The 14,977-nt window shown below is 38.2% G+C and overlaps 1 pseudogene; it reads left to right on the top strand.

The window, feature by feature from the left end:
* Window positions 1–1,019: 1,019 nt before the first annotated feature.
* The window catches only part of LOC115951933, a 42,626-nt pseudogene continuing 28,668 nt past the window's right edge, over window positions 1,020–14,977 (top strand).

The raw sequence follows: 14,977 nt of genomic DNA on the forward strand, positions 1-14,977 counted from the left end.
CCAAACTCCTGTGAAACCCAACAGGGCCACCACAAATTTGAATTTTTTTTTATCAAATGTGGATTGAGATTCGATTGACTCTAATCAAATGTCAATCAACATTTATTACTTTCTTTTTCAATTTCTCAAATACTCCATCTTCACACATTTGATTTTCTTTTTTAATTTAGTTTAAATTTTCTCTCTATTATCTCCCCCTCACCGGACAAATCATGTCAAGAGAAAGTAATAATTGTCGATTAACATCTAATTAAACGTCAATCCATATTTATTACTGCCTTTTTCAATTGGAAAATTCTAGTGCCACAACTCTGTGCACAAAGTTGTGCACAATGGTGTGGCACCAGAACTACTCTTTTCAATTTCCCAAATACTCTTGTCTTCACACATTTTCTCCTCTTTACCCTCAAGCGCCAACCTTCCTCTATTTATTTTTCTTTCTTTACCTTTCTTCCTCTCTATAGCTCTTTTTCTTTTTCAACTCTTCCCTAATCTTCACCTCATATCACCTACTTTCTGATACCATCCCAAAATTGAAGCCCTTTTTCACTCACTCAAGCATGAAGCAGTAGAGGATAAAAACAGAGGCGAGAATTGAAAGAGCAGAGAGAGCACAAAGGAGAAATATGAGCAGTGAGACTAGCCTATCACCTGTTCGACAAAATGCCCAAACTAACGCTGATGACGACAAAGACATAATTAGCAGTCTACCGGACTCTCTCCTCACCCACATCCTCTCCTTTCTCCCAATCCAAGATTCTGTCTCGACAAGCATTTTGTCGAGCAGGTGGAGGCCTCTCTGGACTCTTGTCCCTGTTCTTCACTTAAAACAGCTAGAACTTAAAAAAAGAATGTTTCGTTTAGGGAATGAAAATTTTAAGTTTGTGGATATAGTGTCTAGGATCTGGACTCTTCGAAACGCCATTTCCAACCCCATCCCCCCACTACACAAATTGTGCATTCATTGGTATTTCCATTGTCTTCCCTTCTATGTCGACGCATGGGTCCGTGGCGCCAATATGCGTGATTTGCGAGAGCTTGATCTCTGCCTAGGTCCTCAACCTTTGGAGTTGCCCCGTAGTCTCTACTTTTCAACAACATTGGTGGTTCTGAAATTGGGGAATAATATTCGTCTTAATCCTCCTACTGCTTGTGCGTTCCCTTGTCTCAGGATTCTACTACTAAAATGGGTTACATTTGCAAACCGCGACTCTCCCTCTACCATCCTCAATGCCTGCCCGGTCCTTCTAGATTTGTCCCTCCATGTGATTGGTTTTGATTTGGAGTTCAATGTCATTGTACTTGTAGATACACTGAAAAGATTACATCTACATTGGAATGTTCAGCCTTCATCGAAGTACAGATTCCAGATAAACACCCCAGCTCTCGAGTACTGTGATCGGATTAATGATCATGCAAAGAGAGCATGGGACTTCGTGGGAAAACTCTGTAATGTAATTCCATGGAATTGAGTACAGTTACCGCACAGATCCTCTGCCATGGTTCTAATCATGAAAATAGTCCCACATTTCGTAATTTGTCCTCCTTGAAGTTTTGTGGTGACATTTGGCATGAGTGGTACGCGTGGCATGCAGTACGGCTCCTGCTTTGTCGGGCTCCAGAGCTACAAACACTTGTCTTTGAACATTCATTTTTGCTTGGCTCTAATCTTGATAATCCTAACCCTTGCTTAGAGGATCCACTCGATGTTCCTGAATGTATGTCATCACACCTTACAACTTGTTTTTATAAAGGATTTAAGGGGGTTGAGAACGAGATGGAACTTGTTAGACAAATCCTGAAGGCAGCTAGAGTACTAAAGACAATGAAAATCACTAGTCACAGTGGTCTAGACCCAAGGAATAAGCCTAGTGTTCGCAAGAAATTGAGGAAGTTTCAAAGGAGCTCTCGGAATTGTCGAATTTCATTTGACGAAGGACATTTCACATAATATGCGGCATGTTGGTTCGTTCCTCTTGGATATTTCTTATCACCTGCTTTGCTTCAATATTTTGTAGGATGGCTATATGCATATGTAATTAGGTCCATGTTTGTGTAATTCATTTGCTGTTTTTGCTATATCGAGTTTATTCCTATGGTACAGGAAAAATGCTTAAAGATTTCGTTAGTATTAGCCATCTCCTTCAATTATACTAGTTTTTTGGTAAGCATGTTTTTAATTTGGGATTTTTCCCCTTGATATAGCGCCCAAAAAAAAAAAAAAAAAAAAAAAATCTAGATTAAAACCCTACATTGTGAATTGCATAGAAACAAGCAAGATAACAAAATTAGGAAACAGCCTGCTGCTTTTGGACAGCACTTTGGCAGAGGATACAAAGATACAATGCACACCTTTTTTGAATACAATGCATACCTTTTCAGCCTTTTAACAACAATGTATAGTCAATAATTTTTAACCTAGTCTGCTTACATGACTAAGTGTGCATTTAAATACCGCTTATTTTGCTGAAAACTAAAAACTTATTGTTGAAAACACTGTAGCAAAACATTTTTTATTGCTAAAATTACTATTCACCCGTTTTTATCACTGGGCTGGTCCATGAACAGTGCCATGGACTAGCCAAAAAAAATGCACTCTACACAAATGCAAACGCAGCCGCTCTACACAAACGCACCCTCAAAGTCTAAAACATATTTAGTCATTTTGGAATTATCTTCAAGGAAAGGGCAGGGGAATAGGAAGGAGAAAAATAAATTCGGCTTCATGGTGGTTGAATGTAAATGAAACCTCAGAAGTTTCTTGCAGGAGTGCAACCCATACTTAAGCTTGTTATTGGTTTTTTACTAAATTCAAATTGATGTTTACACATTTGATGAGAAGGTAAATAAGCTTCTTGTGACAGTCTCAACATTAGTAGTTGAAAAAGTGGCATTTAGGTAATTCTATATTGATTGCTTGCTTGCTAGCTATGGAGCCATTAGAGATATTTTGTACATAAGCCATATAGTAAATGAAAAATGAATATAAGTGTGATGCCTCAATTTGATTGATTGTGTGATGTGTGTGGGTATGTGTTGAGTCCCACATCGAGTATTTACTGAGTTGAACTAGGCTTTATTAACAACTATAAAGAGCCTCAATTGTGACAAATCTTTTTGAGGTATAGCGTAAATGTGACTAGCGCTTTTCCTTGGACCCTTACAATAAGAGTTGAAAGTTCAACTTTTTTAAGATAATGGCTAAAGCTCTATGTAGAATTAGAAAGGTTGGATATGCTATTGAGATTTTTAACTGTATGATAAATGATGGGTATGAACATATGATTTTGGTTCAAAGATTTGTTCTTTGATATTGTGAAAGTGTGAACAAGAGGATTTGTGTGGTTTTAAGGTGATGGGGCTTGTGCAAAGAATGAAAAAGTTTGGTTTTTGTCCTGGGATAATGGATTATTCTGAAGTGATAAGGTTTTTGGTGAAAGAAAGTGTAAGGTTGAATTTAATCAACCATTTTATTGGCTTTATTCCGTGCCAAATTTGCTTGTATTTCAGCATTTAGTAACCCTGTATTTAGGTGGGTTTGTTGTAAGGGTAGTGAGTGAGATAGAGTGAAGTTTGCTCAAGAGTGTGCAAGAAAACAGAGACTCGCGGCTTGGCCTCACGGCTGCAAGCCGCCAGACGCAGCACACATGTCAAGCATGCCAGAAGGTGAACAGTCATGCTAGCTGGAGTACTACAGGACAAAACAGGACAACAGGACAACTGGCCATATGGTTATCTCGCGACTAGATCTCGCGACTCAGTCAAGTCGCGAGGTCAAGCCACGAGCCACCCCTGTTTTGTAAATCCTGACGTTTCACATTCCTCTCTTACTCCAATATAAATACCCATTTTACCCACAAATGAAAGAGAGTTTCCAGAGAGAATTTTGAGAGAGAAACCCTAAAGAAAAATAAGATTGATTCACCCACAATCTATACATTAGAATCTCTTCAAATTCCTCAACTCTCTTTCTCTCCATTGTCAAATCCTTGAGAGGCATTTTACCAAACCTTGTTCTCACCATATTTATCACTGTGAGAGGGCTGTTTGGATTTTTGGGAAGCAGTTAGGAATGAACCAATCTACATTGGTTGAAGCTACGGTCTAGTAGCGGAATCCGGGAAGCTAGAAAAGAAAAAGGTTCGACACAACCTCGTTGGAGTAAGAAGCTTGGAGGGTTTAGGTGCACTGGGTAGATTAGACTTGGAGGGTCTATTACTGTCCATGTATCCCAACTACATTTTCTAGTGGATTGTTTACCGCTTGGAGGGCAGCGGAGAGGTTTTACGCCGAAGGCTTCGATTTCCTCTTCGATAACACACCGCGTGTTGTTTTTGTGTTTGCATCTTCCTTCCCCTCTATCTTTGCCTTTTACTATCTGCTGTGGGTTGAGATTTTAATTTGGCTTAGTTAGTTTTTCCAATTTCATATTATAGTTTATGTTAATTTTCCGCACACTAGTTGTTTGACATAATGCTTGAATTGGTTAAGTTGTAATTTGGGGGTCTAAACGTTCAAGGGTGTTTATACACATATTTGAACTTTCAATTGGTATCAGAGCGGGTACACTTTTATTGGTTTCAATACCATTGTGTGATTCTTGACTCCCTATTGAGATGGATCGGTCTCAATCCCTAAATGCACCTCCATATTTTGATGGTAGTAATTATGCTTTTTGGAAGGTTCGCATGAGAGCATTTCTTTGCTCAATTGATGAATCAGTTTGGGATGCTGTTAAGATTGGTTGGACCAGACCTGAGGCAGCCAAATCCACATGGGATAAGGCAGCACTCCCTGCATCTAATGTTAACAGTAAAGTACTCAATGCTATTTTCTGTGGTGTGTCTCCAGATGAATTTCACAGGATCTCTCACATTACCATTGCTAAAGAAACATGGGAGATATTGGAGACCAAGTATGAAGGCACGAAGAAGGTAAAAGACACCAAGCTGCAGATGCTAACCACTCGGTTTGAGGAGTTAAAAATGAGTGAGGATGAGTCCTTTGACTCTTTCTATAGCAAGCTGAATGAAGTAATTGTCAGCAAGTTCAATTTGGGAGAAAAAACGGAGGACTCTAAAATTGTAAGGAAGATCCTTCGATCTTTGCTGGAAAGTTTTCGTGCTAAAGTGACAGCGATTGAAGAGAGCAAGGACCTTGATGACATCAAAGTCCAGGAGCTGGTTGGTTCTCTTCAGACTTATGAGATGTTGCTGCCAAATCAACGGAAGAGTAAATCTCTTGCTCTTAAGACCATTAATAAGAAGGTGGAAGATCATGACTCATCGGGAGAAGATGTGGTTGACAAAGATGTTGCATACCTTGTTAAAAATTTCAGAAAATTCTTGAAATTCAAAAATAATGGCAAATTTGGTGATAAAAGAAAATTCCAAAGTTCAGGAAGGGAGAAAATGGAATTCAAAAAGAAAGATGGAAAAGAATCCTAACCTACACAAGGTGTCACTTGTTTCGAATGTAACGGGCATGGACACTTTAAGAAAGAATGTCTGAATTATTTGAAATCGAAAGGCAAGGTGTATGCCACAACATTGAGTGACTCTGATTCATCCGACTCAGAATCTGAGGAAAGCTGTGATGGAGAGGGGAACTACTCAGCTTTTATGACTATTGCTCATGTTGAGTCTTCAGACGAGTTGAATCTGCTTGTACGAGACCTTGGAGAACATAGTGACGAAGAATCACTGGGAATTGTTAAAGAATCAGATGCTGAGGAAGATGAAAGTACAACCAATCTTCAAGAGAATTATAACTCACTCTTAAAGAAGTCGGGTGAGTACACAAGGTTAGCCAAGGCTGCTGTGAGAAAAATGAAGAAGGCAGAGGAGGATTACAAAAGTCTCCTAATCCGATATAGGGAGGCCAAATGTGAGATAGAAACACTGAATGATGAGCTGTCAGAGGCTTACACAAAAGTGAGATTTCTTGAGCAAGGGGTTGTGCAAGCAAATGCTAAAATTGAGAGGGTCACCACCAAGAAGCTAGATGATGTTATTTCATCTCAAAAGAGCTTTTCAGACAAATCCGGGTTGGGATATACCGGAGAAAGTAGCTCATCTGAAAATGTCACTAAAGAAGTGAAGTTTATAAAGACCAAAGAATCAGCCGATGTTGGTTCTACTGCTGAGAAGCCCAAGATTGAGGAGAAGAGAAATGTGGGGAACGAACAGTTGTTGAATTCCCGTAATCAATCTGTGGGCAGGTCTGAATCTCGTTCCAAGTCACGTCCATGACCACAAAGAGGTCCTATAGCAACTTATGTGTGTCATCATTGCGGACTTCAAGGGCATACTCGACCAAATTACCAAAAGTTGAGAGCAAAGAATAGTGCAACTCCTCAAAGGTCACAAGGACCTAGAAATGATAGAAGAAATTGGGCAGGTGAATAATCTAGAGATCAAAATGGTGATCCCGGAATGATAAACGTGATGAAGATGATTAGTGCATTCACCAACTGCTTGGAAAGCTTCTCACGAAGGTTTGAAAGCCCTAACTCCCGTACCCAATCCTATAAGGAAATCACCCCAAACGCAAGTAACGTGTGGATGAAAAAGGGTACTCATGCATAAGCATTACAACATGTCCATGCATTAATACTTCCTATGCTTTACGACGATGTTTGTTTGTTTGCTTGTTGTTTTTGTTGATGGTTGTTTGCTTGTCGTCTTGTGCATACTTTTGATTTTTTTTGTTGTTTTTTATCAATCTTTTTCTTCTAGTGTCAAAAAATCCAAAAATCACATAAAAATTAGAAAATCAAAAAGTTTGATTGACATTGTTGAGCTTTTGTCTCAAAACTTGTTTTGTCTTGTACCTTTGTGCTAATGGCTTTGTGCATTTTCGAGTATTGCTTGTTTCTTTGCACTCATATCACTGTGGGAGAAATCTTGAAATCTATGTGATTGTTGTAAATAGATCTTCAAACTTGTCATGAATGATTAGTGAATGGTTATGATGATCTTGAGACATGCATAGATTTGTGTCTATATATCTTCCCACTCTTTTTTTTTTTTTTTTGCTAAAAAGAGCTCACCAAATATAAATCTCCAAATGAAAAGAGATATTGAGCTGCAAAAGTCTGTCGCACATTCTAGTATTCGACTAGGAAAAAGGGTAAGCGACCTTAAATTAAAGTGATTGTTTATTCAAAAAGCCAAAGGCTAGTTCATGAAAGTGAAATATCAAATATCACTCTCACAATGAGAGGTGATTGTCTCAAAAGATCAAAAAGATCAAATGATATGATTGAAAGTGGAGTCAAATGTAAAACTCCAAGATATGTTATCAAGTTTTGTGGGAGGTCATATATACATATTTCTATAATTGAGATGGATCACATGATCTAGTACTAATTGTGTATGCCTTGATTGAATTGATCATTGAAACTTCACATTAGACTAAGGACTATCTCATTGTTGATATCCACACACAACACACAAGTTTATGTTCAATAAATGCCATAATCATTTGTGTGATTGTACTTGATGAAATGTGTTTTCACATGCTCAATCTTTGTTAATTCAAACACAAAAAGATTTTTGAGTGTTTTAGGTATTTTTGGAAAGTATTTTGTTTAAAAAATCTGAAAATTTCAAAAATCCAGTTTTGTCCTGTTTTGGCGACTCAGTCGCAGGTAAGTCAAGTCGCGTGCCTCAGTCGCATGTTCGCGAGTCATATTTGGCGACTTGTTCGAGAGTGGAAGGTCCAGTCGCGAGGGTTACTCAGAGATTTTCGCGGCTTAACTCGCGACTCCCTCGTGGGTAGACCTTCCAGTCGCGAAAAACACTTAGAAAATTTTTTCAAACTTTTGTCTTTGAGTGTTTTGGCGGCTTGAACTGGCGACTTTGTGGCGACTCACTTCAGTCGCAAAAAACGTGTGTTTGGCAAAAATAGGGGTAGTTTTTAAATCTTTTTCAGTTTTCCCTCGAACTTTTGTGACTATTCATCTTCTTTCTCAACTGTCTCCTTCCCAAACACTCTGTGTACCCATTTTCAAACTTCATTGGTACTTCATTTCTTATCCAAATCATCAAGAAAAGGTATGGGTTTTGTTTTCCTCATCTCATTTTCCCTATTTCATGGATGTTTTTCTTACCATTTGGATTGATACTATGCTCGAAACATTCCTCTCTTTGTGTGATGGGTATGGCTTGCTATGTTTGTTATTGATTTCATCCGTTTTTATGTTAAGTGGTCACAATGTGCTTTTTCATTGTTCTGATATTTGCCTGTTGTTGATTTTGAAAATCTTTTGTTAAATGGGTTTGGTATTTATGTGACTTGCTCCTTTCACTTGTTTGTGTGTTGATGTTGGCTTGCGGTTTTGGTTTACTGTGTTTCATGCTAACATATCGTGTGTGATGGCATCTTCAAAATATTCCTTTAAAACAACTTCGTTTTCTAAATGTTGTGTCTCACTGCCATGTGTTCTATTTTGAATGTTCTGATTCTTCATTTTGAAATTTTATCCATGTTCATATCTTATGTGGTATGTTTTATGATTTCCGTTCTTAATGTTCGAATGCTGTCTTTGTATGCATATCATGGTCATGGTAAATTGTCTCATTGACAGTTCTGTTTGAATTTGTGTCTCTCTATGCTCTTTTGCATTATCACCATTTTGCTGCACCTGTCATATTATGCCCCTTAGTATTGATGGAAGTTTGTTTGGGTCTGAACTGTCTTAAGTTTGTATTTATGTATTAAAATCTATGCTTTTCACTTCTATTTGCATCGAATCATGTTGATATTTATCTTGTGTGGTACTGTTGTTGGTTCTTTGCTGTGGGCCTATTCTCTTGCAGATGTCTCGTCGATCTTCCAAGGGTAAAGACATTGTTGCTGACGATCCAGCAACACCAGTTGCTAAAAGGACTCGACTCTCATCACAGGCATCTCAAGACTCCAATGAGGAGAGGTTTAGAACTCCGCTTACCTCACACATCTACTCAAACATCTTTGACAAGTCAACTCCTATAGTGGAACGGGTGGTGGAGTTTAACACCTTAGGGACCACTTTTATCCCTCGAATCTTTGAGCCACGAGATTGGGCAAACTTGTTTGGGAACTTTGTCGATCCAATGGATGAACTAGTTAAGGAATGCTTCTCCAATGCAAGTGATCTTGGAGTTGAACTTATTTTCTGGGTCAGAGGAAAGGAATTTGGCGTTTCCCCAAACTCCATCGCCGAGGTTTTCGGCATCACTAGACCTCAGAATGTGGATCTAACTCCGTACGATGATTGAACTCCAGAGATTCAAGACATTCTACAAATCCTAGGATCTGATCATGAAGTATCCACAGCAGGCACATCCATCAGCACCGCAAAGTTGCACCAGAGCTGACCACACTGAAGTTGATCATGTTCTCTAATCTCTATCCACTATCCAACACTACATTCATAAATCTTGGGAGAGCTCAATTCCTTTGTGATCTTATTACAGGAGCCCCCATTGATATCTGTGCTCACATCTTTTACACCATGAGAAAGACCGCGGTTCGTACTGTAGCTCGAGGAATTATTCCATTTTGCAGTCTCATCATGAAGCTCATTCTTCATGAAGGCATTGTTCCTCCTACAGATGGAAAAATGTTGACCCATCAGCATCCTATTTCCATGTACTCTCTTCAAGCTAGCAGAAGTCACTCCTCTAAAACTCCAAAGAGTGCATACATCTCTCCGGTTACTCCATCTGCCCCTGAGTCAAAGACATCTACACATACCACATCTACTTCGCATGCTATTCTTGAAGTTCCACAAGCTAGTATTCCGCAAGCACAGACTGATCCTCATACTGATAGAGTGGGCAGTTTACTTGAACATATTCAGAAACGCATTGATGAGATTGTGACACTTCTCTACTCCACAAACAACCATGTTCAAATGCGTCTCGAGATTATGGAGAATCAGCTAGACGCTATTCAACGAAAGTTGGACGACAGCCTTTAGCTATTCGTGCCAAAAAGGGGGAGAGCATTCAGTAAGAGGGAGAAAGTTCAAAGGGAAGTGTGCATAGTGATAGAGGGAGTACATACATACTTTTGACATACTTTTATTTTAAGTCTTATCCTCTAAACTTATAGGTTTATGTTTTTGGACTTTTAGCGTTTATATGGGTTTGATACACTGTGGTTTTGGTGTGTTCTTGTTTCTAACTCATAACTTATAATCTTGGTTTAATCTTTTATATACATTGTTGATGTTATTCAACCTATTGTGTTTTGTTGATCTTGGTTTAATATTGTGTTTTTGTACCCATGTGCTTATGTAAGCTTTTAGGGTTAATGTTTTTATGCATATTTTGTAGGCTTTATGGTTTGTACCTTGCTTAATACAGCCTTTTATGCTATGTTGAAATCAGTACTTATATCTAAATGTCTTGCATTTTGATTTATGTACTGTCACTCTTGTGCCCTTGTAGGATTGTTCCTAGATGCATATACTTTGTGTATTATGCATTGGTTAAGTGTTGAGCATACAAGTATCTTGCCTTATTCTTGTTAAGTTGTATGTTCAAGTGTTCATTCCAAGTATGAATGAGCACTGTGATCACTACCTTGTGGTGATTACTTGGTTGACCAAACCTTGATTTGAATCTTCTCTTCATCTTTGCTTGATCACCTTAAGCTTGTTTCATATGCATTTCATGTTTTTCTGCATACAATAATCATGGTGTATTGTTGTGTTTCAGAAGTTTCATGTTCTTATGATTCAAGTGCTTCACAGCTTCTAAAGTTAGGTGTGAGTGAGTTTTGTTCAACTGTTCCCAACTCACATGTTAAGTCTAGAGTCTATTTTAGGGTTTTGTCACGGAATAGCCAAAGGGGGAGATTGTAAGGTTGAATTTAATCAACCATTTTATTGGCTTTATTCCGTGCCAAATTTGCTTGTATTTCAGCATTTAGTAACCCTGTATTTAGGTGGGTTTGTTATAAGGGTAGTAAGTGAGATAGAGTGAAGTTTGCTCAAGAGTGTGCAAGAAAACAGAGACTCGCGGTTTGGCCTCGCGGGTGACTCGCGGCTGCAAGCCGCCAGACGCAGCACACATGCCAAGCATGCCAGAAGGTGAACTGTCATGCTAGCTGGAGCATTACAAGACAAAACAGGACAACTGGTCATACGGTTATCTCGCGACTAGATCTCGCGACTCAGTCAAGTCGCGAGGTCAAGCCGCGAGCCACCCCTGTTTTGTAAATCCTGACGTTTCACATTCCTCTCTTACTCCAGTATAAATACCCCTTTTACCCACAAATGAAAAAGACCTTCCAGAGAGAATTTTGAGAGAGAAACCCTAAAGAAAAACAAGATTGATTCACCCACAATCTATACATTAGAGTCTCTTCAAATTTCTCAACTCTCTTTCTCTCCATTGTCAAATCCTTGAGAGGCATTTTACCAAACCTTGTTCTCACCATATTCATCACTGTGAGATGGCTGTTTGGATTTCTAGGAAGCAGTTAGGAAGGAACCAATCTATATTGGTTGATGCTACGGTCTAGTAGCGGAATTCGGGAAGTTAGAAAAGAAAAAGGTTTAGTGCAACCTCGTTTGAGCAAGAAACTTGGAGGACTTAGGTGCACTGGGTAGATTAGGCTTGGAGGGTCTATTGCTGTCCATGTATTCCAACTACATTTTCTAGTGGATTGTTTACTGCTTGGAGGGCGGCGGAGAGGTTTTACGCCGAGGGCTTCGGTTTCCTCTTCGATAACACATCGCGTGTTGTCTTTGTGTTTGCATCTTTCTTCCCCTTTATTTTTGCCTTTTACTATCTGCTGTGAGTTGAGATTTTAATTTGGCTTAGTTAGTTTTTCCAATTTCATATTATAGCTTATGTTAATTTTCCGTACACTAGTTGTTTGTCATAATGCTTGAATTGGTTAAGTTGTAATTTGGGGGTTTAAACGTTCAAGGGTGTTTATACACATATTTGTACTTTCAGAAAGGAAGGGTTTTGATGCTTTGTAGGTTTTGAATCAGATGAAAGTGGATGGGATTAAGCCTGACATTGTTTGTTATACTACAGCTTTCAAAGGGGCTATTGTGGAAGGGGATTTTGGGAAGGCAGATGGCACGTTTGATGAATTGCTTGTGTTGGGTTTGGTTCCTAATGTTTTCACTTATAATGTGTATATTTATGGCTTGTGTAAGCAAAATAGCATGGAAGCAGGTATTAAGGTGATTGGTTCAATGGAGGAGTTGGGGTGCAAGCCCAATATGATTACTTACAATACATTATTGGATGCATTTTCTAAGGCTGGGGAGTTAAGTAGGACGAGGAAGCTTGTTAGGGACATGGGAAATAAGAGTGTTGAGTTCAACTTTCGGACATATAGGATTATGCTGAAAGGTTTATTTGGTGAAGGTGAAACTATGGTTGCTTGTGTCTTGTCTGAGAAAATGTTGGACAAGTTTTACTGTCCTCAATGTGAGACATTTGATGAGGTAATGTTTGGGCTGGGCCAAAAAGGGTTGGTTTGTAATGCAATGGAATTGATGCAGAAAATAATTGGCAAGAATGTTACTCTTGGGCTATGGCCTGGGAAGCCATGCTCCTTGGCTTTGGATCTAAACTTAGCTTTTCAGATACTATTTTGACTGGTTTGGTGAATGGCGAAATCCACTGTAAACTCATCCAGTTAGGTTGCTGGAACGGTAGTCTTGATTTGGTGAATGGTGAACCTACTATAAACTCACCAATTTAGGTTGCTGGAACAGTAACCTTAATTTGGTGAGTGGTGAAACCAATATGAATTCACCTGTTTATGTGTTTTTTATCTTTTCTTTTACTTTTTTGGTGGTTCAATTCGTTTGTTTTTGGTGTAAAGGAACCATAATAGCATTAACAATACATCAATACAAATGAGTATGTGGTAATACACCCTGTGCATCTGCCTCAAGGTGGCTTCAAACAAAATTAGGGGGAACAGAAAATACAACAAAAGAGCAAGCTAGACGGCAGCCTTATTTTGCAAGATCTGCACAATGCCTTCTCCTCTGTGTGAGTGGCTCAAATGATGGGAGTCCCAGCTGGCTAAGGTACCTGCCAGCAGAAAAACATGCTTCAAACTAACTCTAGATCAGGCTGCCATTCACGTCTACTGAGGGCTGTATCTTGAATTAGATCATAGGTGATTTGAGAACAATTTTCATGTTAAATAGATAAAGAAAAATAACTTTTCTCCTTTTGTCATTTATGTATAGCCTGTCTTCGCAATTGTCTATTCTTATCATCGATGACCTCTTTGAATTAAAATAAATGGAACTTTTTGGTTCTTGTAAACCATATGATGTGTTGATTGTCTCACTAGACTTGCAATTATTTGCTTTTAGTTGTGTCACTGAAAGGTTTTCAATAAAAAATTTACCTCTGTAGAAAACTATTTGCTTTCTGTCTTGTGATTAGATTTTTCCTCTATAGATGTCTAGCTTGAGATTCTTCTAAGCACTGGTGTGATGGTTGATGTGTTTCCAGAGTGTTTATCTTCACTTGGAGGAATCTAAATACCCTTTAGTATTCTCTGATTGTCCAATCATATATTGTAGTCAGTTTGTTGCAGTATCAAACTTGCTGCAGATTTTTTTTAGTACGACTAGGTAAGTTGCATTGTAATCCAGACTGCATATAAGGTGGAATCTAAACCCATATAGTAGGTTAATCCAGACCAATGACTATTATTATTGAAGGTGATTGAATCACAAGGCTGTTTTTGTGTCTCAATTTCATTTTGGTGACAATGTATTGTTGTGCTAGGTATTTGAGAGGTTTACTTACACAAATTTGTATTTTTATTGGTAATACGGAGGATCAGAATCAGTTGTTTCTGGTCATCAATTATAAATGATCCTTTGAGACACCTGCTAACTTTTAACATGTCCTGCAGAAATGTATTTATTCCCCCCATTTCCCTCCCCCAATTAATAGTACTTTTATCAGTGAGTTCAAGTTGAGCCAGATATGGAGTAATATCAAATATGATTTATATGAAGTCCAATCTAGCCCCGGCTGCTATAAGTAGAACCTTGGGGTAATGGTTTGTTTTTTATCAGGAAGATAGCACCTAGCAGGTCCTGCAAAACAACAAGCCATTATGATAGACCAGTGGCACAAAAACACCTATTACCTTGCAAACATAAGCTCTTATAAAACTTTGATACTTTAAAATCACTCAGATTAGGAAGCACGACAACAATGTTATGGAAAAATGAAAAATCTTAAAACCAAATTAATGTAACATAATTTTGCAAAGAGCATATTGAACTATGAAATAAGCGAAACAAAATATGTAAAAAAATAAAAAATACGAAGAGAATGCTAAGAGTAATAGAAGAACACACAACAGCAGAATCCCAAACCAAAATTACATAAATATCATTATCGTGTGGACTGTGGACCATAGATGCCTCCAATAGCAATGCATGCTAGCAACTATAATCCTACAGGGGCTCTAACGAACAACACCGATGCTGTCAATTGATTGCAATATGATTTGTTCGCGTTTCAGCTGTTTATATTTTTTTGTACTTGATTGATGAATAACAATATTGCTTGATGCGCAGGAACTTGAAAGAAAGAGACGAGGGAGAAAGGGGTAAGTCAAAAGCAACTTCTTTGTAAAGGAATAAGTGTAAATCAAGGTTGCATGTTGTTGTGAATTGAAATCTTTTTTGTGTGTAGTTGTTATTTGTTTGTGCTTTCTCTTGGACTTGCATGTTTTAAGTTTTCAAACATATACACTTGATCTTGGTCGCTTTAAATTTGACCCTGATTGTGTTATCTCTTCGTGGGAATTTCAGCACTATTCTAAAGTTTGATTGGAACCAAATGTTACATCTTATGGAATTTCTTATGGAATCAAATATTAATCTATAACTAGTTGCGAACCCACGCAACGGTGGTTTTATTATTATTATTTTTTTTTTTACAATTTAAACTAATTTAATAAAGAGTAATTTATTTCG

The sequence above is a fragment of the Quercus lobata genome, chromosome 7 (genome assembly GCF_001633185.2).
Source record: "Quercus lobata isolate SW786 chromosome 7, ValleyOak3.0 Primary Assembly, whole genome shotgun sequence".
Taxonomy (NCBI): domain Eukaryota; kingdom Viridiplantae; phylum Streptophyta; class Magnoliopsida; order Fagales; family Fagaceae; genus Quercus; species Quercus lobata.